Source organism: Apodemus sylvaticus, chromosome 3 (assembly GCF_947179515.1).
Source record: "Apodemus sylvaticus chromosome 3, mApoSyl1.1, whole genome shotgun sequence".
Classification (NCBI taxonomy): domain Eukaryota; kingdom Metazoa; phylum Chordata; class Mammalia; order Rodentia; family Muridae; genus Apodemus; species Apodemus sylvaticus.
In genome coordinates this window covers 17,192,202-17,211,260 of record NC_067474.1, presented here as the reverse complement: position 1 = coordinate 17,211,260, position 19,059 = coordinate 17,192,202, and positions in this window count along the sequence as shown.

Below are 19,059 nucleotides of genomic sequence, written 5' to 3'. Positions count from 1 at the left end.
GGGCCAGTAAATGTCTTCAACAAAATTATAGAAGAAAACTTCCCTAACCCAAAGAGTGATGCCCATGAAAATACAAGATGCCTATAGAACTCCAAATAAATTTGACCAGAAAAGAAATTCCTCCCATCACATAATAATTAAAATACTAAATGTACTAAACAAAGAAAGAATATTAAAAGCAGTAAGGGAAAAATGTCAAGTAACATATAAAGGTAGACCTATCAGAATTACACCTAATTTCTCACCAGAGACTATGAAAGCCAGAAAAGCCTGGGCAAATGTCATGCAGACCCTAAGGGAACACAAATGCCAACCCAGACTGGTATATCCAGCAACTCTCTCAATTACCATAGATGGAGAAACCAAGGTATTTCATGACAAAAACAAATTTACACAGTATCTTTCCACAAATCCAGCCCTTCAAGGATAATGAATGGAAATCACCAACAAAAGGAGGGAAACTACACACTAGAAAAAGGAAGAAATTAGTCCTTTCAACAAACGCAAAAGAAGATAACCACACAAACATAAAAATTACATAAAAAATAGCAGGAAGAAACATCACTATTCCTTCATATCTCTTAACATTAATGGACTCAATTCCCCAATAAAAAGAGATAGACTAACAGATTGGATAAGAAAACAAGACCCAACATTTTGTTGCACACAGAAATGCATCTCAGTGTCAAGGACAAACACTACCACAGAGTAAAAGGCTGGAAAATAGTTTTCCAAGGAAATGGTCCAATAAAATAGACTTTCAACCAAAAGTCATCAAAAAAGACACAGAAAGACACTTTATACTCAACAAATGAAAAATCTACCAGGAAGAACTCTCAATTCTGAACATCTATGCTCCAAATACAAGGGCACCCTCAACCATACAAGAAACTTTACTAAAGCTTAAAGCACATATCACACCACATACAATAATTGTGGGTGACTTCAACACCCCACTCTCCTCAATGTACAGATCAGGAAAACACAAACTAAACAGAAACACAGTGAAGTAACAGAAGTTTTGGACCAAATGAATTTAATAGATATCTATAGAACATTTCATCCTAAATTAAAAGAATATAGCTTCTTCTCAGCACCTAGTGGTACTTTCTCCAAAAGTGAACATATAATTGGTCACAAAACAGAATTCAGCAGATATAAGAAGATCGAATTAATTCCATGCCTTCTATCAGATCACTGTGGTGTAAGGATGGTCTTCAATACTAGAAAAAAAAAGGAAAAAAAGGAAAAAGAAAATAAAGATCATATACACATGGAAACTGAACAATGTTCTACTCAGTGAAACTTTGTTCAAGGAAGAAATAAGTAAAGAAATCAAAAACTTTTTAGAATTTAATAAAAATGAAGGCACAGATACCCAAATTTATGGGACACATTCATAGCAGTGCTAAAGGGAAAACTCATAGCCCTGAGTTCCTCCAAAAAGAAACTGGAGAGAGCATACACTTCAGTTTAACAGCACACCTGAAAGCTTTTGAACAGAAAGAAACTAATACACCCAAGAGGAGTAGAAGGCAGGAAATCATCAAACTCAGGGCTGAAATCAACCAAGTTGAAACAAAAAGAACTATAGAAAGAATCGACCAACCCAAGATCTGGTTCTTGGAGATAATCAACAAGATAGATAAACCTTTGACAGACTAACCAGAGGGCACAGAGACAGTATCCAAATTAACAAAATCAGAAATGAAAAGGGATAAATAGCAACAGAAACTGAGGAAATTAAAAAGAAATTATCATACCTACTAAAAACAACCTATACTTAATACAAGTGGAAAATCTGGATGAAATGGACAATTTACTAGACAGATAGCAAAGTTTAATCAGTATCAGACCATCTAAACAGTCCCTTAACCCCTAAAGAAATAGAAGTGGTCATTGACAGTTTCCCAACCAAAAAAAGCACAGGACCAGGTGGTTTTAGTGCAGAATTTTATCAGACTCTCAAAGAAGACCTAACACCAATACTCTTCAAACTATTCCACAAAATAGAAACAGGAGGAACCCAACTTGTTCTATGAAGCTACAATTTCCCTGATACCAAAACCACACAAAGATCCAGTAAAGAAATAGAACTTTAGACCAATTTCCCTTATGAATATCAATGCAAAAATACACAATAATATTCTTGCCAACCAAATACAAGAACACAAAAAGTGATCATTCACCATGATCAAGAAGGCTTCATCCCAGGGATTTCAATATATGGAAATCCAACACTGTAATCCACTACATAAACAAACTCAAAGAAAAAAAAAAACCACATGGTCATCTCATTAGATGCTGAAAAAGCATTTGACAAAATTCAGCATCCTTTCATATTAAAGGTCTTGGAAAGAACAGGAATTCATGGCCCATACCTAAACATAATAAAAGCAATATACAGCAAACCAGTAGCCAACATCAAACTAAATGGAAAGAAACTTGAAGCAATCCTACTAAAATCAGGGACTAGACAAGGCTGCCCTCTCTCTCCATATTTATTCAATTTAGTACTTGAAGGTCTAGCTAGAGCAATTCGACACCATAAGGAGATCAAAGGGATACAAATTGGAAAGGTAGAAGTCAAACTATCACTATTTGCAGATGATATGACAGTATACTTAAGTGACCCAAAAAACTCCACCAGAGAACTCCTACAGCTGATAAACAACTTTAGGAAAGTGGCTGGATATAAAATTTACTCAAGCAAATCAGTAGCCCTCCTATACTCAAACGATAAACAGGCTGAGAAAGAAATTAGGAAAATGACACACTTCACAATAAACACAAACAATATAAAGTATCTTGGTGTGACTCTAACCAAACAAGTGAAAGATCTGTATAACAGGAGCTTCAAGTCTTTGAAGAAAGAAATCCAGGAATACCTCAGAAGATGGAAAAATCTTTCATGTTCTTGGATTGGCAGGATTAATATAGTAAAAATGGCCATCTTGCAAAAAGCAATATACAGATTCAATGCAATCACCAGCAAAATCCCAACTCAATTATTCATAGAGTTAGAAAGAGCAATTCTTAAATTCATCTGGAATAATAAAAAAGCCCAGGGTAACTAAATCTATTCTCAACAGTAAAAATAAATAAATAAATAAATAAATAAATAAATAATAAAAATTAAAAAAAACTTTTAGGGGATTTAGGGGAATCATTATCCCTGACTTCAAGCAGTACTACAGAGAAACAGTGTTAAAAACTGCTTGGTATTAGTGCAGTGAGAAGCAGGTAAATCAATGGAATAGAATTGAAGATCCAGAAATGACACACCTATGGTCATTTGATCTTTGACAAAGAATCTAAAAACATCTAGTGGAAAAAAGCATTTTCAACAAATGGTATTGATTCAACTGGAAGTTAGCATGCAGAAAAATGCAAATCAATCCATTCATATCTCCTTGTCCAAAGCTCAAGTCCAAGTGGATCAAGGAACTCCACATAAAACCAGAGACACAGAAACTAACAAAAAAGAAAGCAAGGAAAAACCTCAAACACATGGGCACAGGGGAAAAATTCCTGAGCAGAACACCAAAAGCTTATGCTCTAACATCAAGAATTTACAAATGGAATCTCATTAAATTGAAAAGCTTTTGTGCTGGGCGGTGGTGGTGCACGCCTGTAATCCCAGCACTCTGGGAGGCAGAGGCAAGTGGATTTCTTAGTAGGCTAGCCTGGTCTACAGAGTGAGTTCCAGGACAGGCAGGGCTATACAGAGAAACCCTGTCTCAAAAAAAAAAAAAAATCCAAAAAACCAAAAAAAAAAAAAAAAAAGAAAAAAAGAAAAAAGAAAAGAAAAAGAAAGAAAGAAAGAAAGAAAGAAAAGAAAAGAAAAGAAAAAAAGAAAAGCTTTTGTAAGGCAAAGGACACTGTCAACAGGATACAACAGAAAAGATCTTTACCAATTCTATATCTGAGAGAGGGCTAATATTCAATACATACAAAGAATTCAAGAAGCTAGATTCCAGAGAACCAAATAACCCTATTACAAAATGGAGAACAGATTTCTCAACTGAGGAAACTTGAATGACTGAGAAACAGCTAAAGAAATGTTCAACATCCTTAGTCATCAGGAAAATGCAAATCAAAACAACCCTGAGATTCCATCTTAAACCAGTCAGAATGGCTAAGATCAAAAACTCAGGTGACCTATTTACAGTGTCCTTTCCCTAACAGAAACTTTGCAATTTTATGAGGTTCCATTTATCAATTCTTGATCTTAGAGCTTAAACCATTTGTGTTCTGTTCAGGAAATTTGCCCCTGTCCCCATGTGTTCAAGGCTCTTCCCCAGTTTCTCCTCTATAAGTTTCAGTGTATCTGGTTTTATTTGGAGGTCCTCGATCCACTTGGACTTCAGCTTTGTATAAGGAGATAAGAATAGCTCAATTTCCATTTTTCTACATGCTGACCTCCAGTTGAACCAGCACCATTTGTTAAAAATACTGTTCTTTTTCCATTGGATGTTTTTAGCTCCTTTGTCAAATATCAAGTGACCATAGGTGTGTGGGTTCATTTCTGGGTTTTCTATTCTATTCCATTGATTTTCCTGCCTGTCTCTTTATCAATACCATAAATCACAGTTTTTATGATTATTTCTCTGTAATACAGCTTGAGGTTAGGAATGGTGATTCCCCCAGAAGTTCTTTTATTGTTAAGAATAATTTTTGCTATCCTGGGTTTTTTATTTATTATTATTTATTATTTTATTATTAGAAATTGGTCTGTCTAACTCTATGAAGAATTGAATTGGGATTTTGATGGGGATTGCACTGAATCTGTAGATTGCGTTGGGCAAGATGGCCATTTTTACTATATTAGCCCTGTCAATCAATGAACATGGGAGATCTTTCCATCTTCTGGGATTTTCTTTGATTTCTTTCTTCAAAGACTTGAAGTTCTTGTCATACAGATTTTTCACTTGCTTGGTTAGAGTCACAACATGTATGTAATATTATTTGTTTTTATTGTAAAGGGTGTCATTTCCCTAATTTCTTTCTCAGCCTGTTTATCCTTTGAGTATAGGAAGGCTACTGATTTGTTTGAGTTAATTTTATTAACAGTCACTTTCATGAAGTTGTTTAATCAGGTTTAGTAGTTCTCTGGTGGAATTTTTGGGGTCAGTTAAGTATACGATCATACTGTCTCCAAATAGTGATATTTTGTCTTCTTTCCAATTCATATGACTTTGATCTCTTTTTGTTTATTCTTTAATGGGAGTAAAAGTCCTTGGTCCTATGAAAGCTTGATAGATACCCCAATGTAGGGGCATCTAGGGCAGGGAGGTAGGAGTGGGCTGGGTAGAGTAACATCCTCATAGAAGTAGGAGAAGGGATGGTGGGACAGTGGTTATCCAGGAAGCAGGGAAACTGAAAAGGGAATACCATTTGAAATGTAAATGAAGATATCCAATGGGAAAAAAACCACCTCAGGTGATAGCAGATGCTGGCAAGGATGTGGAGAAAGGAACACTCCTACATTGCTGGTGGGATTGGAAGCTAGTACAACCCCTCTGGAAACTGGTCTGGCAATTCCTCAGAAAATTGTACATAGTATTTATTACCTTAGTACCCAGCTATACCACTCTTGGGCATATACCCAAAAGATGTTCCAACATATAACAAGGACACATACTCCACTATGTTCATAGCAACCTTATTTAATAGCTAGAAGCTCTCATTCAAATGTTACTCCCTTTCCTAGTTTCCCCTCTAGAAAACCCCTAGCTAGGTTTTATTTAATAGCTAGATGCTGGAAACAACTCAGTCCTTCGAGAGAGCAATGGATAAAGAAAATGTGGTACATTTACATAATACAGTACTACTCAGCTATTAAAGATAACGACTTCATCAAATTCTTAGGCAAATGGATGGAACTAGAAAATATCATTCTGAGTGAGGCAACCCCATAACAAAAGAACTCACATAGTCTTCAGTCCCTGATAAGTAGATATTAGCCCAAAAGCTCACAATTCCCAAGATAGAATCTACAAACCACATGAAGCTTCAAGAAGAAGGAAGACCAAAGTGTGGATATGTTGGTCCTAGTTAGAAGGGGGAATAAATTACCAATGGGAGGAAATGAGACAAAGTGTGGAGCAAAGACTGAAGCAAAGAACATCCAGAGACTGCCCCACCTGAAGACCCATCCCAGATAGAGTTACCAAACCTAGACATTATTGTGAATATATGAAGTGCTTGCTGACAGGAGCCTGATACAGCTATCTTCTGAGAGGCTCTGCTAGAGCCTGACAAGTATGGATTAATCTCCTAGTAAGTACTGAATGATGGATGGCCTCTCGGTGTGTAAGGGATTCTGTGTAGTGGAAGACACACCTGAAATAGGAAGCCGGAGAGTTGCTTGAGTGGTTAGGTCTGTACTACAAACAAATTTATCTCACAGAAGCTCAGAGGTTCTATGAAAGGTATCCAGTCCCTCCTGAGTGCTGTATCCACAGTAGCCTAAGGTTCTCATCTGAGACCCCACCTCCAAGGCATTTCCCAAATCAGGTGCTCTTGGGACAAAGTGCCAACATATGAACTTTTGAGCACCATCCATATCTCAGTCCCAGCAGTAGGAATTCAGATGAAGAGAGCAGGAAGAGAGGACACAGGAGGGGGAAAGACCAGGCTTGAGGTGCCATAATTCAATTAGTGAGGATATGGGAGCCACTCCAAGGAGTCAGGGAGGCAAGACCAAATGCAAATGGAGATGCCATCATTTCACTGATCCTTACTTTAAAACATAGATTCAAGGATAAAATGATGGTGACCAGAAGTGTAGACTCTTGAATATCACCAGAGCATTTAGCTCAATATATCCCCATGGAGGGAACAACAGTGTCAACAGGCCAGATCTTCTGCAGCTCCCGGGGACTGACCCACCAACCAAAGAATACTCATGGAGACACTCATGGAGCTGGTCACATAAATGGCAAAGGATGGCCTTGTTGGACATCACTGGGAGGAGAGGCCCTTGGACCTGATCGTGTTCAATGCCTCAATGTAGGGAAATGTCAGGGCGGAAAGATGGAGTGGGTTGGTGGGTGGGGGAGCAGCACCCTCACAGAGGCAAGGTGAGGAGGAGGGGATAGGGGGTTTCTGAAGGGGAGACCTGGAAAGTGGAAAACACTTGAAATGTAAATAAAGAAAAATATCCATTTTTTAAAAAGTATGAAAAAAGAGGAACTAAAAGGAAGGAAAATTGTGGTGAGCTTGTTCATAAACATATCTGACTCATTAAGGTCTGTGATACAAGCAGGAGAACATAGATATGCTACCAGAGGTTTTGCTTTAAATGAGAAAGGGAATCAAATAAGGCTTTAAAATGTTTGAATGACTGCTAAGTTTCACAGCTCTATGGAATAATTTGAAAAGATGCAGCATTTTTTTGTTTGTTTGTTTGGTTTGATGTAGGTCTCCACTCCCTTCTTCACACTATAGGGTCTGTAAAACATTTAAAGAAGACTTGCATAAGTGATCCTATGTTTTATAATAACAATCAGGGCAACAGAGAAGAAAATTAAAGAGAGACCTCCTACAAACCACACTGCTTTACGATACTTCACTAACTTCTCCTATATACCATGTGCCTGACACAAAACAGGGTATTTGAAGCATTAACTGGCATTTGATAAATATTTTGGAAGATTATTATCTCCTGAAGATATTAGAGCTATCAATGTAACTTTTTAAATAATTAAGGATTGTGACTATTGAGTACAAAACAAACAAATAAATACAAAAGGCTTTTCATGGTACTTTAGAGCCATGTTAATGAAGTAGCACACTAATGCTAAAAAGTGCATGTTAACAATGAGAAATAGATCATGAAATGTTGGATCATCCCATTATTTTAACTTCCAAACTAGTATAAAGACAGAGAAAAGAAAAACAAAAACAAGACATGGTTTAGAGTAAGAGATGAAGTTACTTAAAAGATGGGAGAGATCTTGCATCTTTTTATTTGATTCAGGGAGAAAGAAAACAGGGCATTCTTTCTACACTTCATAATAGACTCCCATAGTCATGTTCTTTGTCTTCAAAGTAGATTAGTGAGTAATTTCATCTTTAAGAATTCATTTTTCTGGGCTAGAGAGAGGATTGAGAAGTTAAGAGTACTGGCTGCTCTTCCAGAGGTCCTAAGTTTAGCTCCCAGCACCCACATGGCAACTTACAACTTGATATAATTGGATCTGATGCCCTCTTCTGGTGTGCAGACATGCATGCAGACAAGGTACCCATACATATAAATACATAAATATAAAAATTTAAAATGAAATAGTTCTGTAACAAAGGCTACTTCCAGACATAGTTGTGGCTGTTAATACATAGATACCCTATAAAAATTTTCCCATAGGAACAACATAACAAGTGGTGATTAAGTCAGTCAATAATGGTTAATCCCACATAGCTGAAATGTGCATCTATAATAGCAAACTGCAAAACAAATCAGTTTCTTAGCAACACTAAGACAAGATCTTAGAATACTATATGATTGAATAAGAAAGTGCTTTGCTATTTTAGATGTTGGGACTGAGAGAAAAGTTTTAGAATTACATAGCATATAATCTCCTTCAGCAGAAGGAACATAATTCTTCCCACTATATCCCTCAATGTTTCTGTCCTGAGTTGCTGCACATAATAAAATATGGGAACATGGGGATGATTTTCTAGGAGGAAAGTGCCAACACTCCCTTTGTCCCAGTAAAGCCAATGTTAACAGTGGCAAGTCATTGTGGTGGTTTAAATAGCAGCAGTCCCCATAGACTCATGTGTTTGAATGCTTGGCCCACAGGCAGTGAAACTATGGGGAAATGTGGCCTGGTTGCAGTAGGTGTAGTTTTGTTGGAGGAAGTCTGTTACAAGGGAATCAGGCTTTGAGGTCTCACGCTCAAGCTAGGTGTGGCAGTCTTCTTCTGCTGCCTGTCAATCAAGATATAGAACTCTCAGCTCCTTTTCCAGTGTCATTTCTGCCTATGTGCTGCCATGCTTCCTGCCGTGATGACAATGGACTAAACTCTGAAACTGTAAGCCAGCCCTAACTAAATGTTTTCCTACATAAAAGTTGTCATGGTGATATTGTCTCTTCAGAGTCGTAGAAAACCAAATAAGACAGGTTGGCGTCAGGAGTGGAGTGTTGCTGTGATAGACCTAACCATGCTTATGTCTGGAGGACTATGGATGTTGAGAATTTGAATTAGAAAAGCAGTTGAATGCTTTAAGGGGCAGGGAGATTAAGGGGACATACTTGTAGGAACATGAAAGAAAATGGTGCTGAGAGAGATTTGACTATAGGGTCTTGCTCAAAAGATTCCAGAGGGGAAGAGTATTAGTCTGTGGCCTAGAAACTGTTCTTGTGATATTTTGTAGAGGAATGTGGCTGCTTTTTTGCTCTTGTCCAAAAAGTCTGCCTGAGGCTAAAATGAAGAATTTTGGACTAATTTTGCTAGAAGAGGAAATCTCAAAACAGCCTAGTATTGATTATGTCCTGCTGTTATCAGTGGTTATTCTTTTGCTAATCTATTATGAAAAAAAGCAAGCTGATGAAGAGAAATTGAAAATGTAAACTTTGAGAAGAAATGTGGCTCCAGGAAGTGAAGTAGCAACTAAGTCCTATGTTCAAGGAGAGAAACAGATTTTTTAAAAGCCTGCTATTAAACGTAATAAAGGGAATAGTAATCTCAAGGCAGGACCCTGCCCAGCTAAATGTCCAATTTGTAAAAAGGCAGATGTAGATGCAAGCATGGTGGTATGTGCCTTTAATCCAAGAACTGAGGAGACCAAGGCAAGTGGATCTCAGAGGACAGGATGGTTTACAGATCAAATTTCAGAATAGTCAAGCTTAGGCAGTAAAGGAAACCATTGAAAACAGAAGGCTGTTGAAAATGTAATTGAGAAAGAACCGAGATGACCCTCAATGGAAGAATGGATACCGAAAATGTGGTACATTTACACAATGGAATACTACTCAGCTATTAAAAACAATGAATTCATGAAATTCTTAGGCAGATGGGTAGAACTGGAAAATATAATCCTAGGTGTGATAACCCAATCACAAAAGAGCACACATGGTATGCACTCACTGATACATGGGTATTAGACCAGAAGCTTGGAATACCCAAGACACAATTCATATATCAAATGATGCCCAAGAAGAAGGAAGGAGAAGCCCCTGGTCCTGGAGAGACTCGATGCAGCAGTGTAGGGGAATACTCAAACAGGGAAGTGGGAGGCGATTGATTGGAGAACAGGGGGAGGGGAGAGGGCTTTTGGGACTCTTGGGGAGGGGGCAACCAGGAAAGGGGAAATCATTAGAAATGTAAATAAAGAATATACCTAATAAAATGAAAAATAAAAATATAACAAAAGTCAAAAATAAGTAAATACATAAATAGAAAAAAATATATTTGAATGAGGGGACCATGTTGCAGCCCCAGGAAGCAGCAGAATTTGGCAGCTTAGGTTACAGGGTTATGGCTTTAGAGTCTAGAATAGACAAAAAGGGTTTTGGAATCTCCCTTTGCAACTAAGAAAAGCTGCTGAGGTCAGGCATGTGTCAATGGTGACCCTGCATGGAGGCCTAGAAAGGTCTTTGATGAAGCTGTGACAGTGAAGTTTATATTGCCTTGGAGACCCCCAAAATATTGGAGCTACCAGAATCAAGTCAAGGTTTTAACAGGGAGTGGAACCAACCCAAGAGAAAGAAGCATGCTGCTGTGCTTCCATTTTTCAGTTCTTCCGTTGGTGTGTCCAGGCGCTACTGCACATCAAGAAGGGAAAGATGGATGGGAGCTGAGTTTAACAGTTTGAATATTCCCATGAGGTGGGCCCCAAGGCGCACTGGCTGGGTATACACCAGGCAGAGCAAGAATGAAGCGAGGTCCAGAACAGGTGGGTCAGATGATCCTGGTCCAGATGTGAGTGCCAATGCAAGAAGGTTTCTGAAGATTTCAATGTTACAGCTCTTCATTGTTACAGCTCTTTTAAAAAACAGCTCTCTTAGACCATAGTCAACGGTCTTGTGGTCTTTATCCTGGGTGAACAGGAACTATATAAACCTTGAAAAGTAGGAAGGGGTTCTTCTTAGGGTGAAGTCTCATTGGCTGAAGTTTAGGCTCTGCTCTCATGTGCAGAGACCTTCCAGGAAATGGAATCTATAATTTTGCCAAGGATTATGTGACATTTCTCAGGTAGAGTTTGGAGGTTGGAAGTCCCAGATAGAGTAGAAGAGCGAAAGTCCTGCTGGGAAAGGAAGTCCTTCATTTTGCACCAAGCTCAGGGGAGCTATCTGAACACAGAAAACTTGAAGCTTCAGTAGCAGGCTTTCCCAACATGTGGCAGTCCACAAAGCTCAAAAAGTTGGAGCTATGTAGAGGATTTTGACATCAGACATGGAAATGCAGACTTTGGAGTTTGCCCAGCTGGGTTTCATTCTTGCTTTGCTCCAGTATGTCCTCACTGTGCTCCCTTGCCTCCCTTCTGAAATGGTAATTTATATCTTTGTGCCATTGTATGTTGGAAGTATGTGATCTGCATTTTTATTTTGATTTTACAGGGGATTATAGTTAAGAGGAGGGTATAAATGTCAGAAGGGACTTTGACCTTTGAGACTGTTACCGACTATGGAAACTTTTGATGTTGGGCTGAACACACATGGCTGAATTGTTTTATGGATAAGAGCCTATGGAGACCAGGGAATGGCATGTGGTGGTTTGACCAGCCACAACTTTTATGTGTTTGAATGTTTTCTGTATAAGAAGTGACACTACTAAGAGGTGTGGCCTTGTTGGAGGAAGTGTGTCTCTGGGGTGATGGTCTTTGAGGTGAGGTCTCCTTTATGCTCAAAGTAGGCTTCATGTGACAGTCTCCTTCAGCTGCCTGTGGATTCAGCTGTAGAACTCTCAGCTCCTTCTCCAGCACCATGTCTATCTGCATACTGCCATGTTTCTTGCCATGACAATAGTGGACTAAACTTCTGAAACTGTAAATGAGCCCCACCTAAATGCTTTCCTTTATCAGAGTTACTGCAGTCATTCTGTCTTTGCATAGCAATAGGAGCCTAACTTAGACATCTGAGCAATAATCCTTAAAATCAAGCTCAACTGAACTCCGAGAACCCATCAGAAGCTGTCTGTGAAGATGTGATGACTAAATGTTATGTAACTAGTGTCTCAGGCAGCACACTGTAGCAGACACAAGGTAAAGCATGGACACAATTAAACTAGTACAAAACAAATCAACTCAGTGTTTTAACAGTAATATGCCATGGCTGTTTATCATTAGATAAAACTACATTTATTTAAGATGGCAATGGAGTGGTTGGGAGAATTGAGCCATTCTGGATTATACCTCTGAAACATTTTGAAATCTAAAGTTATTTTAAAATTTCTTTCTGTAAAAATTAAGTGGATACTTTTAGGAATGGATAAGGCTGATTGGACGGCAGTCAAGAACAAGAGAAGTTGAGATTTTATCAGTATAAGATATGACATAAAGGACACCACATCAAATTCTCCCAGCATTAAAACGATAATTAAACACAGTCTGATCATAATGTCCAGCAAATGGAGTTATGGAAAATTTCCAGAAGTTAGAAATTTTACACTTATGAGAATGAAAGTTTATGGAAGCTATATTCAGAATTGCCACAGACTATAAACTACCCACATCTCTCTAAGCTAGTATGAGATTAAACAGCCTCTAGCAAAACCTACACCATCAATGAGCAGCACTCAGTAATTCAAAGGTACAAACTTGGATAAGTCTCCAAAGAGTTTAACCATGTGAAACACTGATCCCAAGAGGCTATATACAGGGTATGGCTCTTTTTATAGAATATTCTTCAAATAACAAAAGTACAGAAATAGAGAGTGGAGGTTGCCAGAGGTTAAGGACAGTGTAGGCAGCCACAAAAGAATCCTGTGGTTATAAAATGTTCTACTTGGCTGGCTGTGGATGCAATAAACTAAAAAAATGGGATAGGTTGGAGAAAATCAAATGCACATATAGGTACTGAGTTATTAGCATCATTTATGAATTTCTGTAATAGCTATTTGAAGAGTTGATATTTATAGTTATCATAAAAGAGCCCTAGATTTCATTGTATAGTTCTAATATGTATATTTTATATCTTCTTGTACTTGTTTTGTGCATGTGTGTGTGTGTGTGTGTGTGTGTGTGAGTGTTATGCTACGTGTGTATGCATACCTATGTGGGTATACTCACCCACACATGTACCTGTAGAAGCCAGAGGCTGAAGGTATATTTTTGAAACAGGGTTTCTCTCTGAGCTTGGTGTTCACTAATTTGATTAAGCCATACTGGCTGGCCAACCAGCCCCCATTATCTATGTATCACTTCTCTTCTAGTACTTGGCTTACAGGTGAGTTCTGCTCTGCTCAGATTTTCTTTTGGGCTGCTAGAGGTTGAAATTCATATCCTCATGATTTTCCACAATCACTTTATCCATCAAGACATGCCATTTCCCTAACTCCTCTTTACATTATTTTTGTGAAATGTTACACTTTTATTCTCTGTTTCTCTCTCTCTCTCTCTCTCTTTCTCTCTCTCTCTCTCTCTCTCTCTCTCTCTCTCTCTCTCTCTCTCTCTGTGTGTGTGTGTGTACTCAGGTCATCAGTCTGGGAGACAAGTACCTTGTGAGACATTCAGCTGGCTATTTTGTATAAATATAAACAATAGATTTATTAAATAAAATAAAACATTTCCAGCCGGGCATGGTGGCACACGCCTGTAATCCCAGCACTTGGGAGGCAGAGGCAGGCGGTTTTCTGAATTCAAGGCCAGCCCAGCCTGGTCTACAGAGTGAGTTCCAGAACAGCCAGGACTACACAGAGAAACCCTCTCTCAGAAAACCAAAAACCAAAAACCAAAAAAGAAAAAAAAAAACAAAAAACAACAACAAAAAAACCAAACAAACAAAAAAACAAAAACAAAAAACCCCAACCTGTTACAATTTTAGTGTGAAATTAACATGGAGATTATTTTGCTTTTTATTAAACAAGCTTTTGTCATCTAGCATATATGCTGCTCTTACAGCCATTCTTGGTTCATTCCAATCACATTTCAAATGCTCTATAGCTATGTAGACAGTTGTTTCCATATTGGATATTACATTCCAGTTCAAATTCCCAAGGAACAAGTATTCCTCATTGTTCTTTGTCATGAAGGAACCATTTTCTTTCCTGTTGGATATTAGTTGCTTGTCAGTGGATTGCTTTTTCTAACTTGTATTGGAGTTGGTGGATAATCATTACTAACATCACCTTATATTATTTTTGAGATTATAATATGATTTTTCCATTTCCTTTTTTCCTTCCAAATCCTCCTATATTTCCCTCCGTGCTCACTTTGAAATTCATGATCTTTTTCATCAGTGGTTATATTAATATATACATATGAATATACAAAAATATTCCTAAATATAACCTGCTTAGTGTGTATAATGTCACTATATTTTCATGTTCACCATTTAGTATTACATAAGCAATTGATATGATCAAAGGGGAATATTATTTCTCCAATTCTCAGCATTGTATAGAGTATCTTAGGTATTGTATGGATACATCACCTGTTAATTAAAAAAAAAAAAAGCCTCTACAGCATACAGGAAATGGTAGAATAGAAGGCCAGATGTCAAGGAGGCAGAAAGAATCCTGGGATGGAGCCGGGCATGGTAGATTGTCCCAGAAAGATGCGAGGAGACAGATGCATGGTACCTGACCACAGGTTACAAGCCACATGGCAGAATGTAGGTTAAAACAGTTGGTTTATTTTAAGTTATGATCAAATGAGAGAAGAGATATATGGCCAAGGTGTTTGTTAATATATTCTGAGTCTGAATCTTTTTTATCTGGGAGTATAGTGTTTGGAGGAAGAATTCGCCCTAACTGCTACACAGCATTCCTTAATTGTGTACGGTTGAAGCCTCATAGTGTTTCTTCCATCAACTTCAGCATATCTATTCTTGTTTTTGTTTAGCTCCCTCTAGAGTCAAAGACCACCAAGAGAACATCAGAACCATACAGGCTATTATCATTGTTCTTATTTTTCCCATAGAGGTTTAAGGTCCTTAGAACACAGGACCTAGAGACCCTTGTACTAGAATTAACCTGAAATTTCCTCTATGAGAAGTAGCTTTCATGGTAACAGAAGGCACCATCCATGTGCCCAAAGGAAAAAGACAACCAACAATGCTACCCAGCTATGGTGCCTGGGAACTACAACAATGACCAAAATGGCAGGCTAACCCTATAGCACACATAGTTTGACATTACCAAACATCCCTTAACACAACTCTTTTAATACTATTTTTTTTTAGATTAATTGGAAAGCAGACACATGTTTCACATCAGGTGCCAGCTTCACTTAAATACCAGCTTCAGTTTTGAAAAATGTCCTGCATCTGAGGTCTGTGTCTGCTTTGTGCTTCCCAATGCTATTTCTGAGTTATGGGTGGATGGGTGGGGCACTTTTCTGCACCCTTTAGTGTAGCCTCAAGATCTGAGTTCTGCGAGAAGCAGAGGAGGAGGCTTGTCTATTCTCGTGTAAAGATATAAATTTTTCTCCATTTTTAGGGGAAAGAATTAGCAAATAAGATTTTCTATGTTATTAGACCCTGGGAAACAGAATAACAGAACATTAGACACTTGTGGTCCAGGGACCAGGACCTTGAATTAATTCTATTACTTAAAAACTTACTCTTCCTTTCTTTTGTAACAGATGAACCAATAGCATTGTTTTTTGGGGTTTTAGAGTTATGGAGGTTTTTCATAACTTCATGCTTGGCAAACAAAATTAAAATATCATGTAACAATGAAGGCACAAAGAGCACAAATTACCAACTCTTAATTCTTATTCATAGAGAAAGAAATATAAAAAAATTAAAAGTGTATGCCTAGTAACTAAAAGGAGAAGGAATAAAGAACAACAAAGACATCTGCTGGATTCAAGTTATGCTGTAAATTAAGATTATGAGCAAGTCTGGTCACAGGTCCCTCTGTGTGGATGTTACTGCAATGAGACACATCTTCTTAACTCAGTAGGCTTTTCATTGTATGAAACTAAGGAAATGCACCTTGTATTTTGTGAATGCCATAACTTATATTCACATAATTTATATTCACTGTGGGTATGGGCTCTGAACAAAACACTCTCGCTCCCTGGGTCTGTTCTTTTTATACACAATCATTTCTCTCTGTGACTGTAAGTTGATCATTCTGCATGTCAAAAATCACAAGTACTAGGAGTGATTATAATTTATCTTAATGTATTGTTCATTAATTCTATGAGCATTGATCACATTATTTCCTTAGACAGACTGCGTGAAATAAGCATAACAATGCTTTAAATACTCTTCAAATTTGAGGTTAACTAACTGATTTCATTTTGAACTGGAATCTTAGATATGTTGGTCTTGACTTTGAGTTCTCTGTGATCATAATTCTATGAACTTTAGTTTTCTTACCTGAAAATAAAATGGGCAAGGTCATACTTTTTTTCGCATGACAGATATAAATCTATAAATATTAGGCAAATAAAGACATAAATAAATAAAATTATAGACAACAATTTCACACACATATTATAGGCAATTAAATGAATACCTGGTAAGTAAGAAAAAAGTGTGATGTACTTGTGGGTTATTCCTTCAAAATATTTATTTCTATGTGGTGCACAGATAACTATCATTACAGGTTAGGATTATGCTATCCAAAATTTTTTGAACCAAAGCATTTGAACATCAGAAATGAATGAATGAACACACACATATATATATATATGTATTTACATACACTTATAGAGACTTATTAGAGGCAGAACCAAACATGAAAATATTTATTCATGCTTTTTCTCCACCATTTACACATAGGTCAAAGGTAATTTATACAACATTTTAAATATACCTGCATTTTCACTTCAACTCATCTCTTAAGATCCAATGAAATCTGTGTGAGGTTATGTCAACACTCAAAAGATGTCAGCTTATGGAGTGATTACTTGGCATTCTCTCCAGTTTGAAAAGTATATTAGTAATATGTATAAGCTGAAACGAGGATCTAAGCCATGTATGATTAACCTTCTGAGGCCTGGACATTTTTGGAGGTAGGAAGGTGATGAGAACTTCTAGAGAACTGGCTGTTTACTGAGTTGAGTAGACAAACATGGCCCATGCAGAGCCAGTAGAATTTCTAACTAGGAGCATGAAACAGCTTGACATATTTAGTACATTAAACATGATTAAATTTCAGAAGAAGGCAGGTCCATAAAAACTAGGGAATTTTCTAAGCTAACCCAAGGTGAAAGAGTCTTGTGGAAATCTGAATTGTATTGGAAATATCTCTGGTGTGAGGTGAGCATAGGCTGTCCCATACCATTTGATCCCCACTACCCTTAGCCCTCCTCTAGATTCCCTTCAGAGCTTCCTTTCAAAGGAAACAGAGGTTGGAAGTGCCCAGAGACCTCATCTTCTCTTCCATGTTCCCTCTCTTGAATCTCTTCCACAGCATGAACTCCCTTTGAAGTCTCAAAAAGAACTTGGCCTGATTCCAAGCACTGCCAAACTTCTTCTTAATTAAGTTTCCAAGCTCCTTGAGAAACGGCATTATAACAAATTAAGGTGGTTCATGCATGCCTCAGAAAAAGATGAAGGTGTGGAAGGTGGTGGAAATGAAACTGCCTATTGTTTGTCTAATACAAATGGAAGAAATTAAAGCCCTAGTTTTTCCACAGCCTAATTCTGCTTCCTCATAAATTATAAATATATTTAAATTGTTTTAAATTATTCTAAGGAAGATGTAACTAAACGTGCTCTTTAAAATTTGAAATATAGGAATAGTCCTCTTCTCTCTTATATTCAAACATATGTTATACTTAAAAAAAAAACAGAAAAAATTAAAAACAAGCAATAGAAACAAAAGCATTCAACAGCATCCAGACAAAACTACAACAGATATTGCAAGTTTAAATATTCCTATTGCTTCAAAACTGCTCTAGTGTGTGTTGCAGATAAATAATGAAGCTATAAAAAAGGATTGTTGACTTGTCATGAAGCATTAAAAATGTGATAATCCTAGGAGAATCTGAATTTGACTGAATTAAATTAAACTCAACAGCACTTTAAGTGACAATAAACAAATATTAGCTAGTCAAGCACTTACCAAAATTTGTAGATATTATTGGCAATACTAGAGATACCTTAAAAATTGCATAAATATATAAGAAATGTACAGAGAATTAACGTTCACAATTAAATTAAAAAGCATAAAAAGACTATCCAATGAATTTGTCTATTAAAATGTGGTTTTTGTTTTCTAAATTTATGAAGGTTAAATGTAATTGCTTCATACAGAAGCAAGAACAAAAAGGAACATGGTCTCCAGTAAGGTAACTTACAGGAGTGGAGATGGATGAGAAATTTGGCTCAACTAAGCAGTCTGTAGATACATAATGGATGGCATGTGGACTTCCTACACAGTGCAGCCTCCCTAAGGAGTCTCTCTCTTTGGAGTAAGTGAGCACATGTCAATCATGAATTCAACACAAGCATAGTTTTGAATAGGTAGATTGCTAATGAAGTCAGCATGTGCATTGCCCACAGAGGAGCTGCTTCTGGTAAAAGAAGGGAGCCACTTTGTTCAAGGACAGAGAGGTCAGTTGGACTTGATTCTTCTGAAAATAGGCTTAAAGGACGACATTAAATACTTTTCTGAACCAGAAAACAATTAGGAACTTGCTCTCCAGCTTTATCCTATGAATACAAAACAGAGATTTAATTACAAGAGATATCTCAAGGGAGAGCAGATGATCCACGCTGGGTAAAGATGAGAAGCTTGCTGATCACCGTTGACTGGATTCTAGGGTTCAAAGAGAAGACTTGATGTATGTTCTAGACTCCTTCCATCTAGGCTTATCATATGGTTTTGATCTTAGAAATCATTAGAACTGATAAACAGGATGAGCTGAAAGCTATAGCCATACAAAATTATTCTTGTTAAATCTTCTTGGGGTTATGTTGAAACAGAGAAGCTT